The sequence below is a fragment of the Helianthus annuus genome, chromosome 7 (assembly GCF_002127325.2).
Source record: "Helianthus annuus cultivar XRQ/B chromosome 7, HanXRQr2.0-SUNRISE, whole genome shotgun sequence".
Taxonomy (NCBI): Eukaryota; Viridiplantae; Streptophyta; class Magnoliopsida; order Asterales; family Asteraceae; genus Helianthus; species Helianthus annuus.
In genome coordinates this window covers 5,059,456-5,077,944 of record NC_035439.2, presented here as the reverse complement: position 1 = coordinate 5,077,944, position 18,489 = coordinate 5,059,456, and the positions used below count along the sequence as shown (strand labels likewise).

At 33.2% G+C, this 18,489-nt stretch overlaps 2 long non-coding RNA genes across 5 annotated transcripts; both read right to left on the bottom strand.

Annotated features, from left to right (window-relative positions):
* Positions 1 to 623: 623 nt before the first annotated feature.
* Positions 624 to 6,209, bottom strand: LOC110867685. 3 transcript variants are annotated; one of them, XR_004863186.1, is made up of 5 exons: positions 6,159 to 6,209; positions 3,898 to 3,965; positions 2,332 to 2,417; positions 1,657 to 1,749; positions 624 to 826 (listed from the first exon to the last, which is right to left on the bottom strand). It is a non-coding gene; the product is annotated as an uncharacterized LOC110867685 (long non-coding RNA). The 3 variants fall into 3 exon arrangements; XR_002551768.2 differs by lacking the exon at positions 6,159 to 6,209 and having other exon boundaries at positions 1,657 to 1,763; positions 3,898 to 4,037; XR_002551769.2 differs by lacking the exon at positions 6,159 to 6,209 and having other exon boundaries at positions 3,898 to 4,037.
* Positions 6,210 to 7,702: 1,493 nt separating this feature from the next.
* Positions 7,703 to 17,405, bottom strand: LOC110867684. Of its 2 annotated transcripts, none has more exons than XR_002551766.2 (3): positions 17,285 to 17,405; positions 8,364 to 8,449; positions 7,703 to 7,756 (listed from the first exon to the last, which is right to left on the bottom strand). It is a non-coding gene; the product is annotated as an uncharacterized LOC110867684 (long non-coding RNA). The 2 variants fall into 2 exon arrangements; XR_002551767.2 differs by having other exon boundaries at positions 7,710 to 7,742.
* Positions 17,406 to 18,489: the final 1,084 nt, after the last annotated feature.

The window sequence follows — 18,489 nt, the reverse complement described above, 5'->3', positions numbered from 1 at the left end:
ATTCTAATTTACTCTAAAATTTTCAAAATGTGAGTTTTGGTTAGAACAAGTACAATTCCTTGGACATCTAGTTAACCATGAAGGAATTCATGTGGATCCAACAAAAATCGAGGCAATTACCAAATGGAAAACCCCTGAGTCACCAACCGAAGTTAGAAGTTTCTTAGGATTGGCCGGTTATTATAGAAGATTTATCCAAGATTTTTCTAGAATAGCCATTCCCTTAACTAAGTTAACCTGTAAATCTGTTAAGTTTGAATGGGGACCAAAACAAGAAGAAGCCTTTAGAATCCTTAAGCAAAGATTAACCCATGCACCCATACTAGCATTACCAGAAGGAACTTAAGACTTTGTAGTCTTTTGTGACGCTTCTAAGTTAGGTTATGGATGTGTTTGGATGCAACATCAAAAAGTTATAGCTTACGCCTCTAGACAGCTTAAGAGTCATGAAGAGAATTATTCAACCCATAATTTGGAATTAGGAGCCATAATTTTTGCCCTTAAGATTTGGAGACATTATCTTTCTGGTAGTAAGTTTACCATATTCACAGATCATAAGAGCTTAAGGTATGTTTTTGGGCAAAATGTAACACCCGTTCTTATAAATCAAAGTTTAATGTATATTTAGCGAAATAATCATGTAATTAATAATTACATATACATCAGAAATACGGGTTGTTAAAAACTTTTACAATTTAAGTGATATACATAATGTGATTTAATTCGCCGTTTAGAATAACGACAATACAACGTTGCGGAAGCTTTGTTTAACGTATGTTCGGTTCTTGTTCGATGCTTGATCTTCATCCGGGACTCTCGACATCACCTGTGATCAAAACCAACTTAAAGGTTAGTTTTGATAATTAAATAACTAATACAACGAGGAAATGAGGAAAATCCAACATTTATATCTTGATCCCAACACAATAACTCATTTCTGGCCTCCACCGTAACTTACGGTGACACCGTAAGTTACGGTGGACCCTGTGTTTACATTTTCCTACCGTACATCAGTAGGCTAGCACCGTAACCAATTCAGCTCCACCGTAAGTTACGGTGGCACCGTAAGTTACGGTGGCACCTGCATCCAACCTTTCCATTTTTGCCACTATTTGACACAAAACTTTCGTATCTTTCAATCCGCTTGTCCGTTTTACGCGATTCTTTCTCCTACGCACTCGTAATTTAATTCTCCATCGAATGGAGTTAAAATCTAACGTCTCACTTCACAAAATTTTAGACTTCAAGCTCTCGGCTTGAAGTCCAATTACGACACTTTTGACCCATTCACGGTTTCCTCTAACAAACTCGTTTGTGGCCTTTGTTTCTTTTGTAAACATTTTATTATGGTTATTTCCTATTGTACAAGGTTCAATTTACGGGTTACTACACATTTTTAACCCGTTTTGCTATTACTTCTATTTTGACCCGTTAAGGGTATTTATGCACTAAGATCCCATATCATCCCTTTTATACTTATCCTAAGAATTTAATCTATCAAATCACTTATTTCCAACAACCTTTAAAGGTCGTTTGCCCGATTTACCCATCAAGGGCATTTTAGTCGACTTTAGCCCCTCATTTACGACGAAGGGCATTTGCTACTAATTTGACTCAAAAAAATAAATGTTTAACCACAATCTTATTTATACGTACCTGGCTCGAGTCAACCTAATGACCCGTTTCGACTCCTTGCTTTCATTATCGATATTCTTATGGCGACGCAATTACCCAAATTACTATTCGCCCCTGAAAACACATGACTTGACAACCACATTAGTTGATATTGTCAAATGGTGTTATTCCCACCATTTGACCCGTTCGACCTATATAACCCAACATTTTCATATGTAACAAAACCTGGGTTTTTAATTACCAATCACATATCCGACCCATTTCGGATTTTCTCACTAGATCCCTTTCTTTCTAAAGTCAATTTCTTATATATATATATATATATATATATATATATATATATATATATATATATATATATATATATATTTTCAAAACTCATTCGGCTCACGCTATGGGTGTCATTTGAAACTGATTTTACTTTAGTCGATACTTGACTAAATTTCCATTTTTACCCATTTTCCATTACTAGTTACGCTATAAGGTAACTTTAAGAAAAACTCACTAATTCTTAACCAATTCGTGACTAATTTACCATTTTGCCTTTTTTCACCATTAATCATGGTTTAAAACATTTTTGTTGGTTCCGACTCATTTCGTTTTGGGTCGGAACCCATGATTCAAACCAAATCCTTTATTGTATTCATCGTTATGAAATAAACACATATACTACAAGTGGGTGTAAGTTTTACTTACGGTTTGCGTCCGTTCGAGCTTTCCTTGCGCACTTGACCCGTTTGATCCATTCCTTGCCAGCTCCCACTTAGCTTGACGGGATCAAACTTAACACAATACCCACAAGATTTTTTAGATTTGTCATTATATAAAATGACCACAACATCTCATGGATTCACACATACTCATTTATCAAGACAATAGTTTAAACTGTCCTTGTGTTTGTACCTGTGCACTAACTTAGAACATGTTTGGCATACAAGTACATATTACTTGCATTAATCATTTGTATGTATTTTAGATGCCTTTAATACACCCAATTTCATAAAATTTGTTTGAAGCAATTACATGGTACACACCACACCATTCAAGTATGGAATAAAAGCTACTACGACATACCTCTTACCAAGTCTTACAATCAAATTATATTTCCACAATAGACACATTGCCTCAAGCTAATTTATTAGAATGTCATCATTATCACATTTCTCACAATTTATCCTTTTCTTGCATACAATTTTCTTAGATTAAGTTTATCAATACAATGTGCAGCAACTTTAGAATGTAGCTACTGAATCGACTCTTTTGACCATTTTTCGGTTTTATTTAGCCTTTCGTGATCAAAGATGAAATGTAGAATACTAAAATATCTTTCCAGCGCAAAAAGAATCAGCTCAATCCGAGCTTCCTAGAATTTATTATGATTTTCGCAAAATCAGCTCAGAAGTCAAATGCTTCCAATCAGCTTGCTGTCAAAACAGTTCAGCCGACTTCGGACACTGTTTTGACCCGTTTAACATCAGAATTTAACAAACATATTCAAACATAAAACGTAGTATGTTTTAATAGCTTTCTGAGCATATAAGGTTCGTTGTCTAACTCCTAATAACGAATGAGATACGGCCTTTACAAGATGACTATCTAAGGCTGTCAAAAGTGACGAATTTCAAACTATTTTACACAAACTTGAATCAATTCAAGTTTCATGTAGGCATTTTATCAAACACTTAATGTGCAACCATTTAACACATGATTCTTTAACATGTCAAGATGGTCCTTAACCCTTTAAAACTTGTAGTTTTCACTCGGATTTTCACCAATTCTAAGCACCCTAGTAATTGCTATCCTCAATTGACATCAACTAATATAGATTCAAGCATTCAACACAACTTTGTGATGTAAGCCATGTATAACATCAAATTTTCGGATTTCATAATACCCATAAAGTCAAAACCCCAAGTCTTTCACTACCAAGGGTTATTTAGGTGAAATTGAAGTAGTTACTCACTATTTATTCGTATAACATCATCAATTTCATAAATCTTTTACAAATCATCATCAATTATGATGATTCTAAGCACATGCATATCATCATTTTTACTATTTAGTCAAAAACCCACTTAGCTCATATTTGATTAATTGACTATCACTAGTTTATGGCACAATTTTACAAGTTTGCATCTAGGGTTTGTTCCTAGACATATACTCACACCAATTTCTCTAAAACATTAAATTTCATACACGAATTTCATTCATGCATGATTATCAAAATTCCAAAATATCACCATATCATAATTTTCGACATACCTTACAACCCCCTTGTCTTGGTGATCGCGAATTTAGTAAAAGCCCCAAATTCCTAGCTTGTTTTCCCTCTGATTTTGATCGAATAGTGAGTTTAGGGTTCAAAAGAAGGAACCCCTTTCTTGCTATGTGTAAACATCGACCAGAACACACACCTTGTGTGTGCTTTGAGTCAAATTTTCTTTTTATTAATTTCATTTTCAGTTTTGTCCATTATAGCCCCTTTATTTTCCAAAGTTTATAAAAGAAAGGTTAATTAGTCAAGTTCCTTTATTGTCTACAACATATAATTAACTAGGTTAACTATTCCTAGTTACTAAATGGGTTCGGGAAGTTATAACCCATTTTACTTTAAGTCCCGTTAACTCGGGACTTCTATATACTTTGTTTTTCCCAAAGTATTTATTCTCCTTTTTTTTTAACATCCAGTTTATTTAATTAAATCCTAATATTTACCGGGTTAACTTTTACCACCAAAAGTATTCTACCCGCTCTTCGACGTTAACGCGGTTTATCTACTAAACCCGTTTTTGGGGTGTTACAAGTCTACCCCCCTTAAAGAGGTTTCGTCCCCGAAACCGTTCTTAGTCCCTTATCTTTATTTATTACCAATTACCCGTAGGTTCCTTGACTTAACCTCGTAGGCTATTTTCCTTAGGCTTTCACCTCTTTGAGGCGAGGCCCTTATGATCCTTTTGCTTCAATTTATGACCCGTGGGTCAATTTGGCCCCGTAGACCCTTGCTCTAATTAATATCCCGTAGGTTATGATGATCCCGTAGATCATCTTTTATTCTAGTCTTTATTCAATTGTCTATTTATATATATATATATATATATATATATATATATATATATATATATATATATATATATATATAGCTTTAAAGCATCCTTTGTTATGTTTGGAATCATTAAATTTTACTTTTGAACTTTAGTTGACCTTGACCGTAGTCTAAGGGTTCATTTGTTTACTTTCGGACTATCCTTCCGGCTTTACGACTTCTAGCGTCATTTACATGTCGGTTTGTCTCACGCTTACCATTACACGGTTCATACTTATACTCCTTTACAACCCATTACTCGGGTCCTTCTATCTTATTGTTTTTAGCTTTCCGGTTTCACCGGTTTGCGTTTTCCTATTATATTAAGCGTTATTCCTTAATTGACTCGTTTAACTCATTTTGGGTGAATTTTCATCACTTAAGAATGTCAAACTTCATTCTTTATTTGACCCGTCCAACTTTGAAATGGTTGAATATAATTACCAAAATTTATGTTTGCGAAAATTCTCGTCATCTTTTAGTCATGACTCATTTCCCGAGTCTTTTGACTTTCTATTTCACGTTCCTGTTTCTCAGTCTACGCATGCGTTTAAACCCTTACCCACCAACCGGGTGTTTTACCGAAGTCGTTATTATTGCAACCCTTACGGTATGCATTATGACTTCGTTTCGCGTTTATATTCCGACTTTGTCTTTAAGTTTGACGTTTTACAAAAACGACTCATTAAGGGACATATCTGCATTTTCCGGGTTCGAGTGTAAGTACACCCCCTCCCAATACTTGTCTAAATCATTTTTCATGTTTGTGTTTTCCGGGTTCGAGTGTAAGTACACTCCCTCCCAATTCTTGTCTAAATCATTTTACATGCTTGCGTTTTCCGGGTTCGAGTGTAAGTACACTCCCTCCCAATTCTTGTCTAAATCATTTTACATGCTTGCGTTTTCCGGGTTCGAGTGTAAGTACACTCCCTCCCAATACTTGTCTAAATCATTTTACATGCTTGCGTTTTCCGGGTTCGAGTGTAAGTACACTCCCTCCCAATACTTGTCTAAATCATTTTACATGTTTCTTTGTCCCTTCACTCGGGCTCATTATCCTAATGTAATACGCTTCCGTCACTCGGTTGTGCGTTTACATTATTATCAAATATTTTGCTTATCTGATTCATTTGGGTACTTTTTAATTAGTCCCATTCACCCTGCCCTTACTACATCGGATGTAAATGTGTCCGCCATAAGAAGTTCATGGTACCATATGCCACTACTTACTTGGCCAGAGTAAGCGATTAACACATGACATACATGACCTTTTTATAGTTTTCACATCACGCCCTATGTAAGTAACGCCTCTATTTGTTTCTCTTGGAAACAATATCCCGAATACATTTTCTATTCGGGTTTTTTTTTTCTACATATGCAACTTTCAATTTCTACGTATTTGTTGCATATTACCATTTGTGCGATTATTTAAAATGTGCACCTGGTAATGTTTGCCCCGACGGGCGTTCCTTGCCATTAACCTTGTTCGCGGTCGTTACGCGATTTAGTCCTCGGTGAGCATGCTCCTCTTGTCATACTTCGGACCGTTCCATCATCATATCCACAATTTGTTTGACTCTCGTCGTCTTCAAACGCGAGTGTCCTTCAATTAAAACATTCCCAAAAGTTAGTAACGTCAACTTCAATAATCGCCCATATTATAATACAAGGCTTTTTCTACTATACGCGTCAACGCGCGTATTTTCGTCAACTATATCAATCATTTTAATTGGGGTAACATGTACCACACGATAGCCCTATGTGATGTTTACAAGACTTTAGCATACTAAACTATTAACATACACGTACCTACCGGATTTGCGATCAAGCCTTGAACCGAACACTTTATTCTTTTCACCTTGAGCTCTGATTACCAACTTGTAACACCCGTTCTTATAAATCAAGGTTTAATGTATATTTAGCGAAATAATCATGTAATTAATAATTACATATACATCAGAAATACGGGTTGTTAAAAACTTTTACAATTTAAGTGATATACATAATGTGATTTAATTCGCCGTTTAGAATAACGACAAAACAACGTTGCGGAAGCTTTGTTTAACGTATGTTCGGTTCTTGTTCGATGCTTGATCTTCATCCGGGACTCTCGACATCACATGTGATCAAAACCAACTTAAAGGTTAGTTTTGATTATTAAATAACTAATACAGCGAGGAAATTAGGAAAATCCAACATTTATATCTTGATCCCAACACAATAACTCATTTCTGGCCTCCACCGTAACTTACGGTGACACCGTAAGTTACGGTGGACCCTGTGTTAACATTTTCCTACCGTACATCAGTAGGCTAGCACCGTAACCAATTCAGCTCCACCGTAAGTTACGGTGGCACCTGCATCCAACCTTTCCATTTTTGCCACTATTTGACACAAAACTTTCGTATCTTTCAATCCGCTTGTCCGTTTTACGCGATTCTTTCTCCTACGCACTCGTAATTTAATTCTCCATCGAATGGAGTTAAAATCTAACGTCTCACTTCACAAAATTTTAGACTTCAAGCTCTCGGCTTGAAGTCCAATTACGACACTTTTGACCCATTCACGGTTTCCTCTAACAAACTCGTTTGTGGCCTTTGTTTCTTTTGTAAACATTTTATTATGGTTATTTCCTATTGTACAAGGTTCAATTTACGGGTTACTACACATTTTTAACCCGTTTTGCTATTACTTCTATTTTGACCCGTTAAGGGTATTTATGCACTAAGATCCCATATCATCCCTTTTATACTTATCCTAAGAATTTAATCTATCAAATCACTTATTTCCAACAACCTTTAAAGGTCGTTTGCCCGATTTACCCATCAAGGGCATTTTAGTCGACTTTAGCCCCTCATTTACGACGAAGGGCATTTGCTACTAATTTGACTCAAAAAAATAAATGTTTAACCACAATCTTATTTATACGTACCTGGCTCGAGTCAACCTAATGACCCGTTTCGACTCCTTGCTTTCATTATTGATATTCTTATGGCGACGCAATTACCCAAATTACTATTCGCCCCTGAAAACACATGACTTGACAACCACATTAGTTGATATTGTCAAATGGTGTTATTCCCACCATTTGACCCGTTCGACCTATATAACCCAACATTTTCATATGTAACAAAACCTGGGTTTTTAATTACCAATCACATATCCGACCCATTTCGGATTTTCTCACTAGATCCCTTTCTTTCTAAAGTCAATTTCTTATATATATATATATATATATATATATATATATATATATATATATATATATATATATATATATATATATATATATATATATATATATATATATATATATATATTTTAAAACTCATTCGGCTCACGCTATGGGTGTCCTTTGAAACTGATTTTACTTTAGTCGATACTTGACTAAATTTCCATTTTTACCCATTTTCCATTACTAGTTACGCTATAAGGTAACTTTAAGAAAAACTCACTAATTCTTAACCAATTCGTGACTAATTTACCATTTTGCCTTTTTTCACCATTAATCATGGTTTAAAACATTTTTGTTGGTTCCGACTCATTTCGTTTTGGGTCGGAACCCATGATTCAAACCAAATCCTTTATTGTATTCATCGTTATGAAATAATCACATATACTACAAGTGGGTGTAAGTTTTACTTACGGTTTGCGTCCGTTCGAGCTTTCCTTGCGCACTTGACCCGTTTGATCCATTCCTTGCCAGCTCCCACTTAGCTTGACGGGATCAAACTTAACACAATACCCACAAGATTTTTTAGATTTGTCATTATATAAAATGACCACAACATCTCATGGATTCACACATACTCATTTATCAAGACAATAGTTTAAACTGTTGTAACAACCCTCACTAAAATTAATATTTAATATGATAACTATGCAATAAGGAAACCCTAATTAAGTTTAGTATGATTAATTTATCAGTTAATCAATATTAATTAAGCTAACAAGATTAATTAAGCTAAGTAAGGTCTATTAAAAATAGATATATATGGGGTCGTATAAGAACGTTTAATATTAATAATAAAATATATTATTTTTTTTTCCTTACTCCGTTTTTAATGAAACTTAGGTTAAAACGTAGATAAAAATATGCTCGTTCTAAAGACAAATTCGTCGTTTTATAAAACGTTATATTTTAAAAGTTATACAAGAAAAACGAGTTAAGCAGCTGAAATAAAATAACTAAGCTAGCTAGCTAGCACGTCAAGCTAGCTAGCAAGCACGTCACTTGAATCCCACGTCGAACAGAAAAGGAATTGAGCTGCCTGCTTGCTTGCTATAAATAAGAAGCTTAGGATTCATTTTTCTTTGCTCATTTCTCTTCTTCTTCTCTCTATACGTTGGTGTTCTAACCAATAATCACTCGATCGCTATTACGATTCAGTTTCCGAGCGATCAATATATCCAAAGAATGTTTAAGTGCCGCCCACATTGGGTTATGCTTTGTCGTTGTCGATAATTCGATAATGAGTTGAAGCATTGTACTTTGTCGTTGTCGATAATTCGATAATGAGTTGAAGTACTATACTTTGTCGTTTGTCGTTAATACGATAAATGAGTTGAAGTATTGCACTTTGTCATTCATTGTGAGAATTTGATCTCGTGAATTATCGTAAAAGCTGTATTGATCATTAACCCGGTTTTTGTGAAATTCGTTAAGGTTCGAATCTCATGACTACCGTTAAGGGTTGATTTGGGTTTTACACCAATACGTATTCTATTCTGTTAAACCACCAAAAACACTCCCAACTACACCCTTACAATCAAACAAACTATTAAATCATCAGAAGATCCATAATAATAAAGTGCATGCTTAATTATCGGAAGAAATAGAATCAAGAAGTTTGTTAACTCAATCCTGCATGCTGATTTGTGAGTCATTCTCTTTTTATCAACTGTTTTACAATACTCCAAATCATTTTCCAAAAGTTATAATTACAGTGATTAAGTTTATGTAATCACCAAATTACAGCCGGTATGTGGGGTATTGTGCACAGTATTGTTATTATTGTTTCCTTCACATTAGGTGGGCGAGCCTAATTGTGACATACGTCACTCATTGGGACATCCAATGGTGATATGATCACAGTCACAGAGCTGGTCTGTGACAAATACCTATTCTTGAAAGTTGGTTGATAATAAACATATGTAAAAACTCTTAATACTGTGAATTATAACAAATGTGTCGTTTTTAGTAAAATGAATGAACTCACTCAGTATTTCCCGCTGACAAAACCTTTTTAAAACGCGTTTCAGGTAATTACAATAGATTGGAGTAAGGATTGGATCCGACACTGAAAGGACTTCAAGAAGTGGCTTATTTTCAAATTAAGAAATATTGTTTTTATTTAAAAGCTACCTTTGTAAAACATGGAATTTATTCCATCTTTTTAAATAAAATCCGGTGTTTCTAAACTCTGATATTTTTCCTAACTCACGGTCCTGATGAAATTTCCGCTGCAATGTTTTTAAAAAATAATCACCGGTACCACTGGACTGCTCGCGGCTTCCGATTCCGGCCAGGATGGGATCGGGGGTCGTGACAGAAGGTGGTATCAGAACTAAGCCACTGCTTTAAGCCTATAAGTTTTGTGATAACAATACTTAAATAAAAGAGTTAGGAGATTGCTATTAACTGGTAGCACATCTGATAGAATTTAGACTTGAACATAAGAAAAGATGCCTTAGTATAAACTAAGCCACTTGTTTAAGAGCAAGTAGGTGTTATAATAATAATACCTAAGCTTAAACGGAAAGTTAGAAACTTAATATTATCTGATAACATTCTGAATAATATTTAGACTTGAACTTAAGAATTTTGCCTTAAAATAAACTTTAAGGTAAATTACTTATATAAGTATAATGTAATGGATACTGGTATGTCATAAGAATGACGGTTAGCAGGCAATAGCACTTAATTGTTATTTATTCTTGCTTATTGATATTATTTGGTCTAGAATAAGATATGTTATGGGGATACAAATTTCCTTGATTCTGGATAAAAGTCCTAATAAAAGAGACACTTGAAAAGATACTATTTATGGGAAATAGAAAAGTTTCTCCGGCAAAACTGGGTATAGAGTAGCAGACTCTCCAGCTTATCCGGATATACTGAGGTTACCTCTCCGGCGCGAACCGAGTAAGATGGGGTATATAAAATGTCAAACAAGTGACAAGATTTCCCTAAATAAGTATCGTGGCCTGATATCAGACTTGTTTTTGAAAATAAAAATCTGTTAAATACATTAACCTTATAAAGGGTATGTATATTACAGCATGTGAAATATATGATTATATAGATATGTACATCTATAAAAAAATTTCAAAAGCCATAACAATTGATAATTAAGGATAAAACACAAGTATATGTGTCAATAATAAATCTAGATTCCTTTATCAAGAATCTCTTACCTATATCGATATCAAACATTATTTTGTTTGATCATCTACCTCGTAACTCGAGCAATAATAATAAATGGAAACCCATTAAGTTAGGACACCATCAAAAATATAAGAATTACCAATGCGTTACCATAAATTATTAACGCCATAAATTATGAACGTAAGTAAGAAGCATGTAAAGTTTTGCTAATGCACAAGAAAAGACATGAAACTTAAATTATACATCCACAGATGTCGAAGTTTATCACACACGACTTCCAAAGGCAAGATCTTTGAAAAATATAAATTAGGCACGACGATACCTACACTAATTCCATCAGTAAAAGAACTCCTAAATCAAAAAATCGGCACTTTGCCACATGATCTTACAAACGATCAAAATGTCGCTGAGGTACGTTGGAACAATATTTCACAAACATCGGTGCATAGTCTAACCTGAGTCATAATTATTAGCACTACAAAAGAAGTCATATAGTTTTGCAAATTCCCTATTTCATTTCATTTCATTCGACATTTCTTGGTACTGTCACGTAACAATGGTTATCACACGAGATTTCAGATAAAGTTCTTATATTTCTTTCGTTGCAATTCTAACTTCTGCCTATAATAAGTTGACTTTCGTGTTCTTTTAATGATCATCATACCATAAAGAATTCTTTCATAATAGCAAATATTGATCCATTTCGTTTCTTGTGTAAATCCACACGATACACATGCACTATTTGTTGCGCATGTGGTTCATTTGAGTTATAAGACCCTAGGAAGGCATCCTTTCAATTTGTTGTTTTATCAAAAGTTCAAATATCGTTACGCTATACTTGATCTTTGCATTGTAAACCGCGTTTTTACAAAGCAATGACTCTTTAATATCGAATCAATGAATTTATTGAAAAACTCGATTTTCTTTTGAAAGGGAAACATGGTTTCTTTGTGATCATGTTTGAACTTTCTTATTAAAACTCGTTTTATCCAAACCCAGTTAACTTGCTCGCAATACGTACTCAATTCAAAGTCCCATATGATGGATTGAAACCATCATATTCAAAATAATCCTAACAAGCACTTCAATTCTCTTAAAACCATAATATGCTTGTTTAGTCTTCGAATTCATCAAATCATCTCATTGATCACGATCAATTTGTGATGACATTTTCACAAAATTGAAGATTTCGCTAATCTAAGATTTAATTATTTATTTATATTGAATCCGCTTTATTGGTTTATTTTATAAAAGCAATCTTAACACAATTATATGCTAAAATAATGATCCACCCTTTCATGTCCTAAATTCCGTAGTCCTTACAACCAATCGAGCCTTTCGTGATATTTCTTACCTTATCATCATTAATCGAAAAACATTAATTCATTATATATCGAAACTTACAATATAGTATTTCTGTAATAAAAAAAAAAATTTAAAACCATTAAGGTAAAGAAATTATATTTTTGTTTAAAGTATATTCTCATTTAAGTTTATGCATTTATTATTGGTAATTAATATTAGTTTTATTATTAGTAATAATATATATATTAATAGTAATAGTGTTAATATTATTTTTAGATATTAGAGTTATTATCAGGGGCATGTATTGAATAGCCTAGCCTTAGTTAGGCATGGACTGGCCACCTATGCTTAAACAAGGCAACACTAATCAATATCTGACCATGATAATGACTAGTTAATAAACTAAGTCATCATACTTAATTAATAAATTTCAATTATATGTAAAAACATTTTTATATTATGCATAGAAATATATATACTTCGTACTGTAAAGAGAAAACATATTTTCATAAAACAATTAAAAGGGACGAATAGAATTATCTAAATAATCATAAAACAAAGACATATTTATCTTGATTAATATTTCACAACCATTAAATACTTATAGAAATATTATTTTATATTAAAAATATCAAATGTTATTTACGCAACCCAATATTTAAGTATGCTTGATATTAGAGTAAACATTTATTATTTTACTTTTATGATTTAAAATACCCTATTATAAAATCTTATAGTTAAACATACTTGATTTTAAAAATAATAATCGTAAGTTATAGAATATTGGGTAAACCAATTTATAAAACATATATCAGTATATTGTTAAAGTTACCACGGGTTTTGATATTTTAAACCTATCTATATTTATGTATTATTCTACTTTATGATAACATAAAAGGAAAAGAAATTTAATAAATCAAAGTATCACCTATCTTTAATCAAACATTTTGATTAAAATCATCTGAATACAATTGTGTATTAAAACAAAAATACTCTAACTTTATTGTCTTTTCATGTATTCCTACAAATCACCCATCTCAGCACATTGATTTTCTCGTATCATAATTCAATATTTGACGAATCATTTTCATATTTTCATTTCATTTTGACCCAGTCAATCTTAAGTCTTCCTTAGGTACCAATCAAGGTAAGGTTCCTTCTGACAAAGAATTTTACTAATTCCAAAAAGTTCTTCACATTCATTTTAAGAATCTATAGATCATATATCTTTTGGCTTAAACCCAATCACCTTGAAAAACTATACCATTTCATCTCATTCGTTTGAACATTTCATCTTTTGAAATATCTAGATTCGCTTCCTTGAAACTCACAATTTTGAAAACGGTGAATTTATTCGGTCATCATTATTGAATTCTTTCAATCATTACAAACACTTTGTAGCATCCGAATAGAGCTGTAGCCTGTGTTAAACCCTATTCATAAGTCATTCGTTTGATTGGTCATATTCTTGGTACAATTATGTACTCAGATTACAATACACTAAATCCTGTTGTCCAGTACCATTTAAGTAAACAATACTGATTTTCGGACAATCATTAACAAATCATTTTCCATACTCCCATTCACAAATAGATATTTATCGAATCGGAATCTCCCTCCATTGATTAAAGTAAGTTCATTTTGAATATTAAATCCAATTGTTTCTATAAATCATTTTTATTTTTAAAATGTTCATACCCCTCAAAATATCTTTTGATTCCATTCCACGCTACATTATTCCTCTTAATTAAAAGAAGAAACATAACCCCAAGAAAATATCATAGTTCAAATCTCGAGGACGAGATTTTTATTAAGGTAGGGAGGATGTAACAACCCTCACTAAAATTAATATTTAATATGATAATTATGCAATAAGGAAACCCTAATTAAGTTTAGTATGATTAATTTATCAGTTAATCAATATTAATTAAGCTAACAAGATTAATTAAGCTAAGTAAGGTCTATTAAAAATAGATATATATGGGGTCGTATAAGAACGTTTAATATTAATAATAAAATATATTATTTTTTTTTCCTTACTCCGTTTTTAATGAAACTTAGGTTAAAACGTAGATAAAAATATGCTCGTTCTAAAGACATATTCGTCGTTTTATAAAACGTTATATTTTAAAAGTTATACAAGAAAAACGAGTTAAGCAGCTGAAATAAAATAACTAAGCTAGCTAGCTAGCTAGCACGTCAAGCTAGCTAGCAAGCACGTCACTTGAATCCCACATCGAACAGAAAAGGAATTGAGCTGCCTGCTTGCTTGCTATAAATAAGAAGCTTAGGATTCATTTTTCTTTGCTCATTTCTCTTCTTCTTCTCTCTATACGTTGGTGTTCTAACCAATAATCACTCGATCGCTATTACGATTCAGTTTCCGAGCGATCAATATATCCAAAGAATGTTTAAATGCCGCCCACATTGGGTTATGCTTTGTCGTTGTCGATAATTCGATAATGAGTTGAAGCATTGTACTTTGTTGTTGTCGATAATTCGATAATGAGTTGAAGTACTATACTTTGTCGTTTGTCGTTAATACGATAAATGAGTTGAAGTATTGCACTTTGTCATTCATTGTGAGAATTTGATCTCGTGAATTATCGTAAAAGCTGTATTGATCATTAACCCGGTTTTTGTGAAATTCGTTAAGGTTCGAATCTCATGACTACCGTTAAGGGTTGATTTGGGTTTTACACCAATACGTATTCTATTCTGTTAAACCACCAAAAACACTCCCAACCACACCCTTACAATCAAACAAACTATTAAATCATCAGAAGATCCAGAATAATAAAGTGCATGCTTAATTATCGGAAGAAATAGAATCAAGAAGTTTGTTAACTCAATCCTGCATGCTGATTTGTGAGTCATTCTCTTTTTATCAACTGTTTTACAATACTCCAAATCATTTTCCAAAAGTTATAATTACAGTGATTAAGTTTATGTAATCACCAAATTACAGCCGGTATGTGGGGTATTGTGCACAGTATTGTTATTATTGTTTCCTTCACATTAGGTGGGCGAGCCTAATTGTGACATACGTCACTCATTGGGACAGCCAATGGTGATATGACCACAGTCACAGAGCTGGTCTGTGACAAATACCTATTCTTGAAAGTTGGTTGATAATAAACATATGTAAAAACTCTTAATACTGTGAATTATAACAAATGTGTCGTTTTTAGTAAAATGAATGAACTCACTCAGTATTTCCCGCTGACAAAACCTTTTTAAAACGCGTTTCTGGTAATTACAATAGATTGGAGTAAGGATTGGATCCGACACTGAAAGGACTTCAAGAAGTGGCTTATTTTCAAATTAAGAAATATTGTTTTTATTTAAAAGCTACCTTTGTAAAACATGGAATTTATTCCATCTTTTTAAATAAAATCCGGTGTTTCTAAACTCTGATATTTTTCCTAACTCACGGTCCTGATGAAATTTCCGCTGCAATGTTTTTAAAAAATAATCACCGGTACCACTAGAATGCTCGCGGCTTCCGATTCCGGCCAGGATGGGATCGGGGGTCGTGACAACTGTCCTTGTGTTTGTACCTGTGCACTAACTTAGAACATGTTTGGCATACAAGTACATATTACTTGCATTAATCATTTGTATGTATTTTAGATGCCTTTAATACACCCAATTTCATAAAATTTGTTTGAAGCAATTACATGGTACACACCACACCATTCAAGTATGGAATAAAAGCTACTACGACATACCTCTTACCAAGTCTTACAATCAAATTATATTTCCACAATAGACACATTGCCTCAAGCTAATTTATTAGAATGTCATCATTATCACATTTCTCACAATTTATCCTTTTCTTGCATACAATTTTCTTAGATTAAGTTTATCAATACAATGTGCAGCAACTTTACAATGTAGCTACTGAATCGACTCTTTTGACCATTTTACGGTTTTATTTAGCCTTTCGTGATCAAAGATGAAATGTAGAATACTAAAATATCTTTCCAGCGCAAAAAGAATCAGCTCAATCCGAGCTTCCTAGAATTTATTATGATTTTCGCAAAATCAGCTCAGAAGTCAAAATGCTTCCAATCAGCTTGCTGTCAAAACAGTTCAGCCGACTTCGGACACTGTTTTGACCCGTTTAACATCAGAATTTAACAAACATATTCAAACATAAAACGTAGTATGTTTTAATAGCTTTCTGAGCATATAAGGTTCGTTGTCTAACTCCTAATAACGAATGAGATACGGCCTTTACAAGATGACTATCTAAGGCTGTCAAAAGTGATGTAGGCATTTTATCAAACACTTAATGTGCAACCATTTAACACATGATTCTTTAACATGTCAAGATGGTCCTTAACCCTTTAAAACTTGTAGTTTTCACTCGGATTTTCACCAATTCTAAGCACCCTAGTAATTGCTATCATCAATTGACATCAACTAATATAGATTCAAGCATTCAACACAACTTTGTGATGTAAGCCATGTATAACATCAAATTTTCGGATTTCATAATACCCATAAAGTCAAAACCCCAAGTCTTTCACTACCAAGGGTTATTTAGGTGAAATTGAAGTAGTTACTCACTATTTATTCGTATAACATCATCAATTTCATAAATCTTTTACAAATCATCATCAATTATGATGATTCTAAGCACATGCATATCATCATTTTTACTATTTAGTCAAAAACCCACTTAGCTCATACTTGATTAATTGACTATCACTAGTTTATGGCACAATTTTACAAGTTTGCATCTAGGGTTTGTTCCTAGACATATACTCACACCAATTTCTCTAAAACATTAAATTTCATACACGAATTTCATTCATGCATGATTATCAAAATTCCAAAATATCACCATATCATAATTTTCGACATACCTTACAACCCCCTTGTCTTGGTGATCGCGAATTTAGTAAAAGCCCCAAATTCCTAGCTTGTTTTCCCTCTGATTTTGATCGAATAGTGAGTTTAGGGTTCAAAAGAAGGAACCCCTTTCTTGCTATGTGTGAACATCGACCAGAACACACACCTTGTGTGTGTTTTGAGTCAAATTTTCTTTTTATTAATTTCATTTTCAGTTTTGTCCATTATAGCCCCTTTATTTTCCAAAGTTTATAAAAGAAAGGTTAATTAGTCAAGTTCCTTTATTGTCTACAACATATAATTAACTAGGTTAACTATTCCTAGTTACTAAATGGGTTCGGGAAGTTATAACCCATTTTACTTTAAGTCCCGTTAACTCGGGGCTTCTATATACTTTGTTTTTCTCAAAGTATTTATTCTCCTTTTTTTAACATCCAATTTATTTAATTAAATCCTAATATTTACCGGGTTAACTTTTACCACTAAAAGTATTCTACCCGCTCTTCGACGTTAACGCGGTTTATCTACTAAACCCGTTTTTGGGGTGTTACACAAAAAGAGTTGAATATGAGACAAAGACGCTGGATGGAATTGCTTAGCGATTATGATTGTGATATCCAGTATCATGCAGGAAAAGCCAATGTGGTGGCTGATGCTTTAAGTCGAAAGTATCACGAAAAGCCAAAAAGGGCACGTTCTCTTAAATTAAATCTACAAGTAGATTTAAACGATCAGATTAGGAAAGTTCAAGAATCAGTAATTAAGAAAGATACTGAAAAATTAAAAGGAATGATTAAGGAGTTAGAACAAGGAACGGATGGAATTTGGAGGTTCCATAAAAAGAGAATGTGGATACCTAAATTCGGAAATTTACGTCACCGTATATTAGAAGAAGCTCATAAATCTAAATATACGATGCATCCAGGAAATGATAAAATGTACCAGGATTTAAGGAAAAATTTCTGGTGGATAGGAATGAAAAAGGATATAGCAGCCTATGTTTCTAAATGTTTAACTTGCCCACAAGTTAAAGTTGAACATCAGAAACCCTCAGGTTTGTTACAGCAATTAGAAATACCAGTCTGGAAACGGGAATTGATAACAATGGATTTTGTTACCAAATTACCCAAAACAAGAAAAGGTAACGATACAATTTTGGTAATTGTAGATAGGTTAACCAAGTCAGCTCATTTCTTACCAATGAAGGAAACCTTTAGCA